Genomic DNA, 13,125 nt, shown 5'->3' with positions numbered 1-13,125 from the left:
GTTGCTTCCAATGTATCTCCTGGAATATGAAACCTATCTTGATTATTACGAATCAATTTTTTAGCATTTTCCTTTTCTTCTTCGTTCAAATGTTCGAGTCGTAGTAACTCATTTATTTTATCGTATCTACTTTCCTCCGATCTTAGAACTGTATTGCACGCTGTCCTAGGAAGCGGGGTGGGGGGCGGGGGGGATTTTCAAATTCTTTAATTACCATCGTTGGTGTTGTAAATACGTAATCTCTCGAAGTAGTATTTATTACTCTTATGTAACCTTTTCCTTTATGATTCCTCACAACTGCATTACCAAAATAGATTCCCTTGTTCGGCTCGATTCTTGGAATAAATCCCTCTTTTATCTCTGGATTAGCGATATTAACTGAACACGTTATTGAACTTCGCTTCGGTATAATTATTTTTTCTTTACTATCGAAGGGAATATAAATATTTCCCCATCTGATATGTTTTCCCTCATAATCTAAACGAGCCTTACAACCTGCAAAAAATTCGGATCCTAGGATTCCGTCTTGATCGATTAGCAATGAATCATCGACTGTGATGAAAACCAACCGGATGGCCCGCAACCTGTATTACCGTCTGCCCTAGGGAGACCAGGCTCGTTGCCGTAATTCCTCGCACTTCGATTGATTCCTTTTCGTCGATGATGGCTGAATCGAGTAAAGCAGGTTTCTTGATAATGTTGATTTCCGATCCAGAGTCTAATAATAAACTCGTCTTAGTCTTTAGATCTGGGGAAACTATTCGTGCAGTTGGGTTCGTTGGGGAATCGTTAAATTTTATTGAAATAATTCGGAGAGGTCGCCTTCCGAATCTGAATTCAACTCCTGATGATTTTCCTTCGCCGGTTGCCTGTGCTTCACTCTTTTCCTTTTGCCTTGAGATTCTGGATTCTCTGTCTGTGACCTCGTTTGGTTGTGGGATGACTCCCCCACAATATTTAGTGGTTGTTCGTTCGATCTTATGGTCGGCATTGCGTTCGCTCTGTCTCTCGTTATGGGTGGTGGAGTCGATCTCGCGGGGGTGGCTATCCTTGTTCTGTTTGTTGCCGTCGGCGCCGGTCGCCTGGTTGCCGCCTGTACTCTTGGGCGATTCGGCGCATCGTTCCTTCGTGGCTCGCCCCATTCTCCCGAAGGACGTGTTTGGTTTCCCGATGGTCTCGAAGCATAGGGTACGATTAATCCGGCATCTACTCGGGCTTTAAATTTGTAACAGTCTTTCACTAGATGCCCGGGTTTTTTGCAATAGTTACACGTGATATTTTGTCTTGTAGAATTCAAAAAATTCTGCGATGGAGGTAGCGATCTTCGATCTTGGCGGTTGTTCCTGATATTGTTGTTAGTGTTCGAAGGATGTGCGTTGTCGCGTCTGTAATAGTTCGAGGGTGTCGGTCGTTGGGGTCGCGTTCTATCGGTTATTTGTTTCAATTCGTGTGTTGCTTTGACGGCTTGACGATACGCATCTTCTAAAGTATGGTACCCTGCTATTTTTACTCGCACATATACCTCGTTCGGAAGTCCTTTAACGAAAGCTTCTTTCGTTTCCCAATCTATAGTATCTTGGATATCGGGGGATATGATGCCGTAGTCGCCTCTTTCTCCGTCCATTATTGCCAATCTAAGATTTCTAACGCGATCCATATAATCTAATATGTCTTCCCCGGGTCGTTGAAATATCGTTCCTAATTCCCCTTTATATTCGTTAAGAGATTTCTTTGGGCCGAATAGATCCTTTAATTTGTTTCCGAAATCGTTTAGACTCATTAATTCTGTGTCTTCGATGGCGAGGAGCGCGTGTCCACGGAGCTTATTTACTAACAATTTTACCAATTGAGGTTCTTGATATCTGGAAATCATATTTCGCGCGCGCTCACAAGCTCTTAAAAAGTGGAATACCGATGGTCGATATCCGACAAACACTGGCACCGATTCGATCGCATCTTTTAGCTTAATTGGCTGGGTATGTCCACTCGGCTGGACCGTCTCTTGTTGCGTTGTCGACGGCGATACGGGTGTTTTAGGTTCTTGTTTTGTTTTAAGTTCGAATAAGCCGCTTTGTAATTCGGCGAGTTTTGCACTCATATCGCGAAAGTTCGCATCTCATGCTTTAAGCTTTTCCGACAATGTCAAAACCATTTCTTCGTCCAACGATTCCACTACACTCGCCATTGTTTCTTAAATATTTGTTAAATATATATATTAATCAAGATAGACTAACTAAATATTAACGACAAGACATAACTGACCTCGGTGCGAAGGAATAAAGTTATGCTACACGAAATAACTGGTAACACAATACACAAAACATTAACTAAATTAAACGAGACTTACATAAATGCAAGTCACGTATAATCAAAACAATGACTATTGAAGTTCGGTAACAATACAATCCATGCTATCGCATTAAAGTAGCACACGGTATTGACACACACAATATCATGAAACACAAAACAATATTACAAAACACTACTAAATAAAATTATAGTGATTAACAATTAATTAGTTATTTCAACAACACGTTACTGTTGACATTAAACCAACGCCATACCAAAGAGACACGCGAGCGACCATGTTGAAAAATTCGTCGCGCGCACATACAAATAACAGCCAATGCAATACAATACAGCATCATAATAGCAATGTTAGGTACTAATAAAAAAAAAAAAAAAAAAAAAAAACAAGGAAAAGGGGGAGAGAGTTAAGGAAAATATATATAATAAATAACAACTAACATAATTATAACATATTATATATATTATATTATATACAGGGATACAGTATTCGTACAAAGGAACAGATCCAAACGAAAATTATATATATAAAAAAAAATAAATAATATATATATGTAATATCGTGATATAATATATTTACAAGGAATGGATGATACAGATGTTAATCGGACAGAAAAAGACGATTGTTGTTCAACCTGAACTATTCACACCAAACGTACAGAAAACAGCACAACTAAATAATTAGATAACGACTCGACTTTCACAAAATGCAATCAACACTCTCTCGGCAACGCCACTCGCAAACTCTGTTTGTTGATTCCTTTTCTCCCGTCCCTTGGCAACCGCTCGTGGCCAAGATCACGTAGGTCTCCTCTTTCCAAAACTACGCGATCAAAAACAAACGCCTCGGCTCTCGCGACATTCCACGCGGATCACCCGCCAACTCCCAGGCCTCTCACTCACGATACTACATATATACATTAACTATTTTTATATGTGTGTACAGAACTGATGGCGAACTCATCAACCATTTTCTGAACGACGGATGGAACAACATGAATAGCAATTCACACAGTGGAACTGTAAAGTATTTGTACGAAACCAAATACTGATGCTATCCACCTGTAAACAAACAATATTTATAACTATGCATATAATTTTCACTTATGTTCACCACTATATATATATATATATATATATATATATATATATATATATATATATATATATATATATATATATATATATATATATATATATATATATATACTCGAAGACAAGGTACATTTGTGATATTTATTCCTATTGATGATATATACTTATATATTTATAACAATAAAACAAATCTCATTTATACTACTTACCAATACGTACGCATATATGTATGTCGGATCACGATTCGAATTTTGGGCGCGCGACGACTCTTCGTGTGGACTAGACATCGTTTCACAAAGCCGAGATTTTATTTACACGTATATACAGGTCTATCACTAAGCTTAACAAATAATAAGTACAACTAATAATAAGTCTATCAAACACTAAGACTAATGAATAATACGATCTACGAATAATTAAATTAAATAATACTATTAGCAATGTTTGAGTTCAAACGAATCCACGGTCACCGGGATAACTCCTTACTAAGCGAAACTAACTTAGACGCAAATGCGATCGTCGAAAATGCTCGATGTATCACTCTCCAAGGCAATCGCAAGAATGCCAGCCTCGTGGTGATTTTTCTCCCTGTACGATTGCATTTTGTTTTCTATACCCGTTTGGAAGCATCGAGAAGGTTCCAAACGCCGTTGCTAGGCACACTCGTTGGAAGCATCGAGAAAGTTCCAAACGCCGTTGCTAGGCAGTTTCTGCCTGGAGTTTTGATTACTAATACAATGTATGTCCCATTGCATCGGCACCTCCGAGGCAACATCACACGTGGCTAGGCCCGCTCTCGAGGCCGCATGCCGCCACAACCACATTTCTCGGAAAACACATACAACCACTCCAGACCTCCGTTAGATAAAACATCCATCCCGTGACCGTGGCTACGTTCAGCGACCGATTGTCACCTCGAACCCAATCTCGCTTATTACAAATCTTAAGCAATTACAACTATAATAAAATCTAGGCTAAGGTACTAGAGGATGTTCCCAAAATTTCCAAGGAAAGGCTTCGGCTTTCCTTTCATCTCCGACATGTATATAATTACAAGCCAAGTAGTATTCATAATATTTATTTTCACTGATAACAAGTACGTAAAACCTAAAATAAATCAAAGGTTTTAACAATAAAAAAAAAACAAAAAAAAAAGAAAGAAAAAGGGGAAGAAGAAAAATAAAGAAGAAAAAAAAGGAAAGAAAAAAAATATAATATTGTTAGGGAAGTGATACATTTACACTGTACATGAGAGTGTGTGTGTAAGGGCCAGAGGGCGTCAAGGCTTAGTGGAGACAAAAGACTGTTGCCAGATGTTAGCAGAATCTAGGATAGTCGGTTGGCGACCAGCGTGCGTGCAAGACGTTCTTCAGAGAGTAATATAGATGTATAACTGTTGTGTGGGAAATATAGGCAATAATTTGTATTCCCAAATCCTCGAATTTCCTTAACAAATATATATAAATATAAAATTTTCTTTTTCTATAAAAGGTTATTACTATTTCTGATAAACTCGAGAAATGAAAACATTATACCATGATACACTGACACAAAGATACACCACACAGAAGAAACTAACAGAGAACGCTTTAAGCTTGGCAAACTTACCGCCCGACGAATTTGCATACACCATAACCAAAACCCAGGACACATGGCTCTGATCGCAGGAGAAGCGATCCATATAGTCAAATGCATTCCGGTACAAGTAAAGGTACGACATACAACAAAATGCTACTCGGAACTACCCGTTTGGCAAAGGAATCGCACCACAGGAACTCCACCCGGACGTGCGCCAAACGTGGCGATATTCAGCACCATCGTCGTTGGCCACGAGCGGAAGCCACGTCATGTTCCCGGCAGAAAATCTGCAGTCTCGAACGCATTGGCGAGAGGAGCAACAGGAAAAACAATCGTCCCTGGAACAGTAAACATCCTGGGAATGATGGACAAAACACATTAACGACAATAGCGAAAAATACCGTATCAAGCTTATGGACTGGTTTTATGGAATTTGGAACTGTCAGTGCAGCAATATTTGGAATACTCGCAATATTTAAACTAATCAAAACAATAATAGATATAGCCGCACACGGATACCAGTTACGTGAAACTTACGAATGTGGAATCGCCCTATTAGGAGCAATATGCGGCTCAGTCACCCACCCGCTACGATACCTCAAAAGAAGACGAAATATCGATGATCAAACAGCACAACCTCAAGGGATATCGATAACACCGGTAGTCACTCAACTACCAACGACATCTACGTCCGCCTTGAGCGAACTCAGAGATACCATCAGCCAAATTTCCTTTGGAAATTTGAACTTCAAGGGCGGGGGTGTCACGTCCCGCGCTCCGCACACGCCGTAACAAGAACAAGAAAACCATTCTATACAAAACACGCGAATAAGGATTTGAATGCACAAACGAACACACGGCACTACGAAACGAAAGGAAGGATTAACAAAACGAGGGCGATTAACGGATCCAACCAATAAACAAAATACATATACACACAATTCAAAATAAACCAGGAAATAAGAATAACTACAAAAGGGGAAAATAATTGAAACGCCAGGGATATATATATATATATATTTCAATCAATCAATTTGGAGAGTTACATATAAGTATAAACATATATGCCGAACATGTAATAACCTAGTAAATATTAGAGACAGTGCTTCCAATACTATGCAATAAATACAATATTATCAATTTATGAAATAAAAGTATACATGAAGTCAAAAACTAATAGTTTAACGAATACATAAAACATACAATATTGTATTATTAAAGAAATGAAGGTTACATTGTCAGAAACATATATATATATATATATATATATATATATATATATATATATATATATATATATATATGTGCGCATTCTATCAAATTGATAATCTAAGATACATACTTAAAACTAGCCTACATTCCGGTAAAGAATTATAAAATAAGAACTATATTACGGAACATGCATGTCTATATATAAATATATAAATTATATTCTAAACTAAACTACTATTAATGTATGCGCATTCTACATTATTGATTCAAATCGATAATCTAAGATACATACTTATAACTAGCATACATTCCGGTAAAGGATTAATAAGTAATTGACATTTCATTTCGTATGAATACTACACTGCCAGGAGAAATATGCATATGAATACGTATATATATATATGTATGTATGTATGTATGTGTGCGCGTATGTTTTATATTATCGAATACTCTATAAAATAAACTACTCAAAACAATAAATAACGCAATCGAAGAATTACAAAACATTATATATATATATATATACACACGTATTCATATGCATATTTCTCTTGGCAGTGTAGTATTCATACGAAATGAAATGTCAATTATTTATTTATCCTTTACCGGAATGTAGGCTAGTTTTAAGTATGTATCTTAGATTATCGATTTGATAGAATTCGCACACATATATATATTTCTGACAATGTAACCTTCATTTCTTTAATAATACAATATTGTATGTTTTATGTATTCGTTAAACTATTAGTTTTTGACTTCATGTATACTTTTATTTCATAAATTGATAATATTGTATTTATTGCATAGTATTGGAAGCACTGTCTCTAATATTTACTAGGTTATTACATGTTCGGCATATATGTTTATACTTATATGTAACTGTCCAAATTGATTGATTGAAATATATTTATATATATATATATATGCGTCTAAAAAATTTATTGTAGCTGTGTATGTGGACGACATCCTCGTGTTTGGGACGAATGAGTGGATTGAGATATTCAAAACTAGGATTAAGGACAAATTAGATGTTAGAATGCTAGGCGTAGACACTCAATTTCTGTCCATCCACCTGAGTAAGCCAAACAGCACCACTGTAGTATTCGATCAATCTGTACAGATAGGTCAAATGCTGGATCTGTTTGACATTACTCGTGAGGTTGGGGTGGTGGGAGTGTCGACACCGCTAGCTAGAGAATGCGAGGCTGGTTTTGATATTGAACGTGATGAGCCTCTCGACAGTAAATTATATGAACAAGCTGTGGGGCACATAATGTATGTAGCTACTGTAAGTCGTCCTGATGTTGCGTGTGCAATAGGGAAACTAAGCCAAAGATGCGCGAATCCGACTGTATCCGATTGGAAAGCAGCGAAGCGGGTATTCAGATATTTACTAAAGACCAAAGACTTGAAGTTAGTATACCAAAGGACCGGGCAACCTCTGAAGGTGTTTTGCGACTCGGATTTTGCGGGTTGTACGGTAGACAGGAAATCCAGGAGCGGGTATGTGTTCATACTCGCTGGTGGTGCGATATCCTGGCTATCCAAAAAACAACCGATTATAGCTCAATCGACGTGCGAAGCGGAATTTGTGGCAATGCAGGAAGCAGCAAGGGAAACAGTGTGGATTTCTTTACTGTTAAAGGAATTGGGTCAACTGTCATATTGCCATCGCCCCTGCAAGATATTCTGCGATAATATCGGAGCTATTTCATGGTCAAAGGACGAAATAGTTGCTGAGAGTTCTAAGCACGTCCAAGTGCGCTACTTTTACGTTAAGAACTGCGTATCGAGGGGGATACTAGATTATACTTATGTACCTAGTCCTGAGAATGTGGCTGACATTCTCACCAAAGGCCTAAATAGGATTAAGACCCAGCAATTTACCAAAGCTATGGGGCTTGTAGAAACTAGCGATCAAAGGGGAGTGTTGAGAAATGTTAAGTTGGTATGATCGCTGCTTACTACAAGCTAAGTTGGTACGACTTCTAACGACGCTCTTTTGTCTTAGAAGTCGACCACGTTGTTCTATTGACTTGGAGATTCCTGTGTGGTAAGACGTGTTATAAGACTGAAATATATTGGAGAAAACGAATCTAAGTGAATCGTTATTTTATAAACCCAAAACCTTATTAAATAACAATCAAAGCCATGTGTCCTGGGTTTTGGTTATGGTGTATGCAAATTCGTCGGGCGGTAAGTTTGCCAAGCTTAAAGCGTTCTCTATTAGTTTCTTCTGTGTGGTGTATCTTTGTGTCAGTGTATCATGGTATAATGTTTTCGTTTCTCGAGTTTATCAGAAATAGGAATAACCTTTTATAGAAAAAGAAAATTTTATATTTATATATATTATATTTTTTTCTTTCCTTTTTTTTTCTTCTTTTTTTTCTTCTTCCCCCTTTTTTTTGTTTTTTTTTATTGTTAAAACCTTTGTTTTATTTTAGGTTTTACGTACTTGTTATCAGTGAAAATAAATATTATGAATACTACTTGGATTGTAACTATATACATATATGCGTACAAAATCCACTTCTACATGTTAGATATAATAATATAACAATACTACGTAGATTAATACACAATAAAATATCCTTTTACTCCGGTTATATTTATTACTAACTCTCAATTAATCTATCTTAATTATTTTCTAACCACTTTCTATATTTATCAGCTATTTTATTTCTTCTTGTTAATCTGCGAAATCCATGCATGTACACTTCCTTGTATGGTGATTGATTGTTCACGAGGTAAGTTGCACTTTCACTGTTTTCGTTATTCGTTGAACTAACACGTTTTACATTCAAACAGTAATTGGAACACTCGTAATAAACTTCTTTTCTTTTTCCAAGTTTCCGCTATCTGTGTCATTCGACGAACACTGCCACGCCTCCACAGCACCGTTATAACATTTAGCGATGCTGCTCTTTGCATTAAGGCAATTGAAGTTAATTCGTTTGTTTATTTTCAGCTGGTACATGGTGTCCCGCAAGCAGGGAGCCATATCATATTTTGCATGTAGACCTTCTTGTTTGATGATTACTTGTTTACAAGGTAACTTTCACTTCCCCTCTTTTAATTATTTATTGAATCGACACGTTGTATATTCAAACAATAATTGGAGTACACATAATAATTTTCCCTTTTTCTTTTTAGGTTTTCGCTATCTGTATTATTCGACGGACAGTGTTACACCTCCTTTTGATTTATCCATAATATAGTTATAACATTTAGTAACCTTGTATTTTGCACTGAGACAATTGAAACTAATTTATTCACTTATTTTAGGTAGCTGTCATACATTGTGTTCCACGAACAACGATCCATAACCTATACTTGCACGTACACTTTCTTGTATGTTGATCACTTGTTCACAAGGTAACTTTCACTTTCACTAGTTAATTGTTCATTAAGTTAACACGTTTTATATTTAAGCAATAATTGAAACACGTATAATAATTTTTCTTTTTCCTTTTAGGTGTTCGATATCTGTATTATTCGACGAACAGCACTATAACATATACTACCGCACTACGTTGCCCACTGAAATCGCTTTATTCATTGCTTATTTCGATTATGCGCTAGTTTTAACTTGTTTAAATGCACCGTTCGCGGAATCCCTTTTACTTCGATCTTGACGTTTTGGTTCTGCAAGATTTCTAGCACTTTGTATGGTCCAGTATATTGATCGGAGAATTTTCCTTTACTGGGTTCTTTTAGTAAATATATCGAATCTCCTATTTTAAAATCTTGGGGGTTGATTCGTCGGTCGTAATATTCTTTTGATCTTAGTTTGGATTTTATCAAATTTTCTCTCGCCATTCGTTGTACGGTGTTAATTTTATCGAACAGATCTTCGAGATATTCTGCGTAAGTTGGTTCCATGTTCTCTTCGATTATTACTTCACCAGTAGGTTCTCTGGCTAGATGTCCAAAAACTAATTCGTGCGGGGAGAATTTCGTTCCTTCGTGTACAGAGGTATTATAGGAAAACATAGCTAATTCTACCCATTCGTCCCAATTTTTGGAATTTTCAATGTATAATTTGAGATATTCTATCAGCACGTGGTGAGATCTTTCGATTGAACCGTTACTTTGTGGATGATATGCCGTCGTGGTATATTGTTTGATGCGGAATCTCTTTGCTACTTTCTTCATTAGTGAGGATGTAAAGTTCGTTCCTTGATCAGTGAGAATAGCTCTCGGTGACCCGAAACGACAAATAAATCGCTTTACAAAAACGTCCGCTAAGATAGGCCGAGAGGCTGAAGAGATTCCTCCTAGTGGAATCCCAATTGAGTATTTTGTTAATAAGTCTTGGATAGTTAATATATATTCGTTTCCCTTTTGGGTTTTTGGTAATGGACCTATAATATCCATACTAACCTTATCGAACGCTTTACCTGGTGTGTCTGTAAGTACCATTGGTTCCTTTGCTTTTATTCTTGTGAGTTTCTTCAATTGACATTCCTTACATGTTCTTACGTAATCTTGAATTTCCTTTTTCATATTTTCCCAATAGTAATGTTGTCGTATTCTTTGATAAGTTTTTGTTATTCCTTTGTGTCCTGCTACGCTTGATTCATGTTTTTCTCGTATTATGTTGTTCCGCGCTTCCACAGATGGGGTAATTACTTCCCCAGTGCAAATGGTGATGGTTAAGGTTTTTTCCATAAATATTTCCTTTAATTTTCTGATTGTATATCGCCAGGGTATTGTTTCTCATTTACTGCGTCTAATAGAGATCTTAACGAGTTTAATAAATTTTCTGGTGTTATTGAAATATTTCTATTTTCCTTTATCGGTAGGAATACAATGTATTTTCCAGAATCGTAATTCAATCTTGCTTTTTCTAACATTAAATCTTCATAACGAGGTAACTTTCCCGTTTCCTTCATTTCTAAGGCTCCTTTATCTATCGGATTGCCATGTATATCTATAAATACTACTTTATGGTCATTTACTCTCGCAATTGAGTCTCGGGTTTCTGAAATTCTTAGTTCCGCAATTATCGTAGGTCTCGTGTCCTTTTCTCGTTGTTGAATTAGTTCTGGAATTACAGTGGAGGTCTCTTTTTCGCTTGTTGTATCCGTGCCTTCTTTTTCTCGATTGGTTATTGCTCTATCTGTACTTACATCGATTTCTGCTAATGCTTGGTCTAAATATTTTATGGGGGTTTCTTCTATTGTAAAATGTTTTCGGGTAAAACCCTTTCCTTGATTTTTAGAATCACTGGATTGAGGCAAGACGTGTGGTTTAGCTTCGAATATGGGAGAGTCTTCGGTTGACGTATCTATTTCGAATCTTTTTGAGACAGGATAGCGAATCGGTGAGACTTCCTCTCTCTTTCTGATCGGTAAACAAACTTCCGGAGGGTTCCTAGATAATGCGTCTGCGTTTGCGTTCGCCCTGCCTTCTTTGTATACAATATCAAATTCGAAGTCCGATAACTTTAATTTCCATTTCCAAATTCTTGAAGTAGGATCTTTGATAGAATGCATCCACGCTAAAGGTTTATGATCGGTTACGATGGTAAACTTTCTTCCGTAAAGATACGGTCGGAAGTGCATTGCGCTGTAAACAATTGCCAGACACTCCTTTTCTATGGTAGAGTAGTTTCGTTCGGCGGGATTTAATAGCCTTGAGGCATACGCAATCGGCAAATCCTTTCCGATTGGCCCTTGACTCAGTACACCGCTTATTGCATATCCTGATGCGTCTGTAGTAAGGTTAAAGGGTTTAGAAAAGTCTGGATATTGCAGGATGGGTTTCGTCACTAACGCTGTCTTTAAATTATTGAATGCGTTTTCTTGATTTTCTGTCCATTTAAAGGGAGTATCTTTCTTTAATAGTTGTGTCAATGGTTTCGCGACCTTGGGGAAATCGGGTATAAATCTTCTGTAATATCCTGCTAGTCCCAGAAATCGTTTGATATTTTTCGCCCTCTTTGGTCGTGGAAATTTTGATACGGCTTCGACTTTCTTTGGGTCGGGTTTCACGCCATCCTCACTAATTATATGTCCTAAATAATTCACCTCGTGTCGTAAAAATTCGCACTTATCAGGTTGTAATCGTAATTTAGCTTTCCTCAGTCTTTCCATTAATTTATTAAATTTAATTTCGCGTTCTTGGAGAGACGTGGAATAAATCACTATGTCATCCAGATAGACGAATAGTTCTATTCCTTGCAGACCAGATAATATTGAATTCATCAAACGTTGAAATGTTGCTGGGGCATCTTTTAATCCAAAGGGCATTCTTTTGAATTGAAAATGCCCGTATGGTGTCGAAAATGCAGTTTTGTGGGCATCTTCCTGTGACATACGGATCTGGTGAAAGCCCGATGCCAAGTCAAACGTGGAAAAATATTTTGCACTTCCTAATTGATCCAATATTTCTGTAATGTTGGGTAGTGGGAAGGCATCGCCAATCGTTTTATCGTTCAATTTTCTATAATCGATGACTAATCTCCAGCGCTTATTTCCTTGCGAATCGGGTTTTTGAGCACAATCCGTAACGGGGAGTTATATGGAGATATTGATGGTTCCACTACGTCCGTATCTAGTAGTTCTTGGACCTGTCGATTTATTTCTTCTCGATGTATTGGTGGATATCGATACTGTTTAGTATTGATGGGTATATTATCCGTTGTAATTATCCTATGTTCCAGAACTTCGGTTGCTTCCAATGTATCTCCTGGAATATGAAACCTATCTTGATTATTACGAATCAATTTTTTAGCATTTTCCTTTTCTTCTTCGTTCAAATGTTCGAGTCGTAGTAACTCATTTATTTTATCGTATCTACTTTCCTCCGATCTTAGAACTGTATTGCACGCTGTCCTAGGAAGCGGGGTGGGGGGCGGGGGGGATTTTCAAATTCTTTAATTACCATCGTTGGTGTTGTAAATACGTAATCTCTCGAAGTAGTATTTAT

The sequence above is a fragment of the Bombus huntii genome, unplaced genomic scaffold (genome assembly GCF_024542735.1).
Source record: "Bombus huntii isolate Logan2020A unplaced genomic scaffold, iyBomHunt1.1 ctg00000058.1, whole genome shotgun sequence".
NCBI lineage: Eukaryota > Metazoa > Arthropoda > Insecta > Hymenoptera > Apidae > Bombus > Bombus huntii.
Note: the sequence above shows the minus strand (reverse complement) of the source record.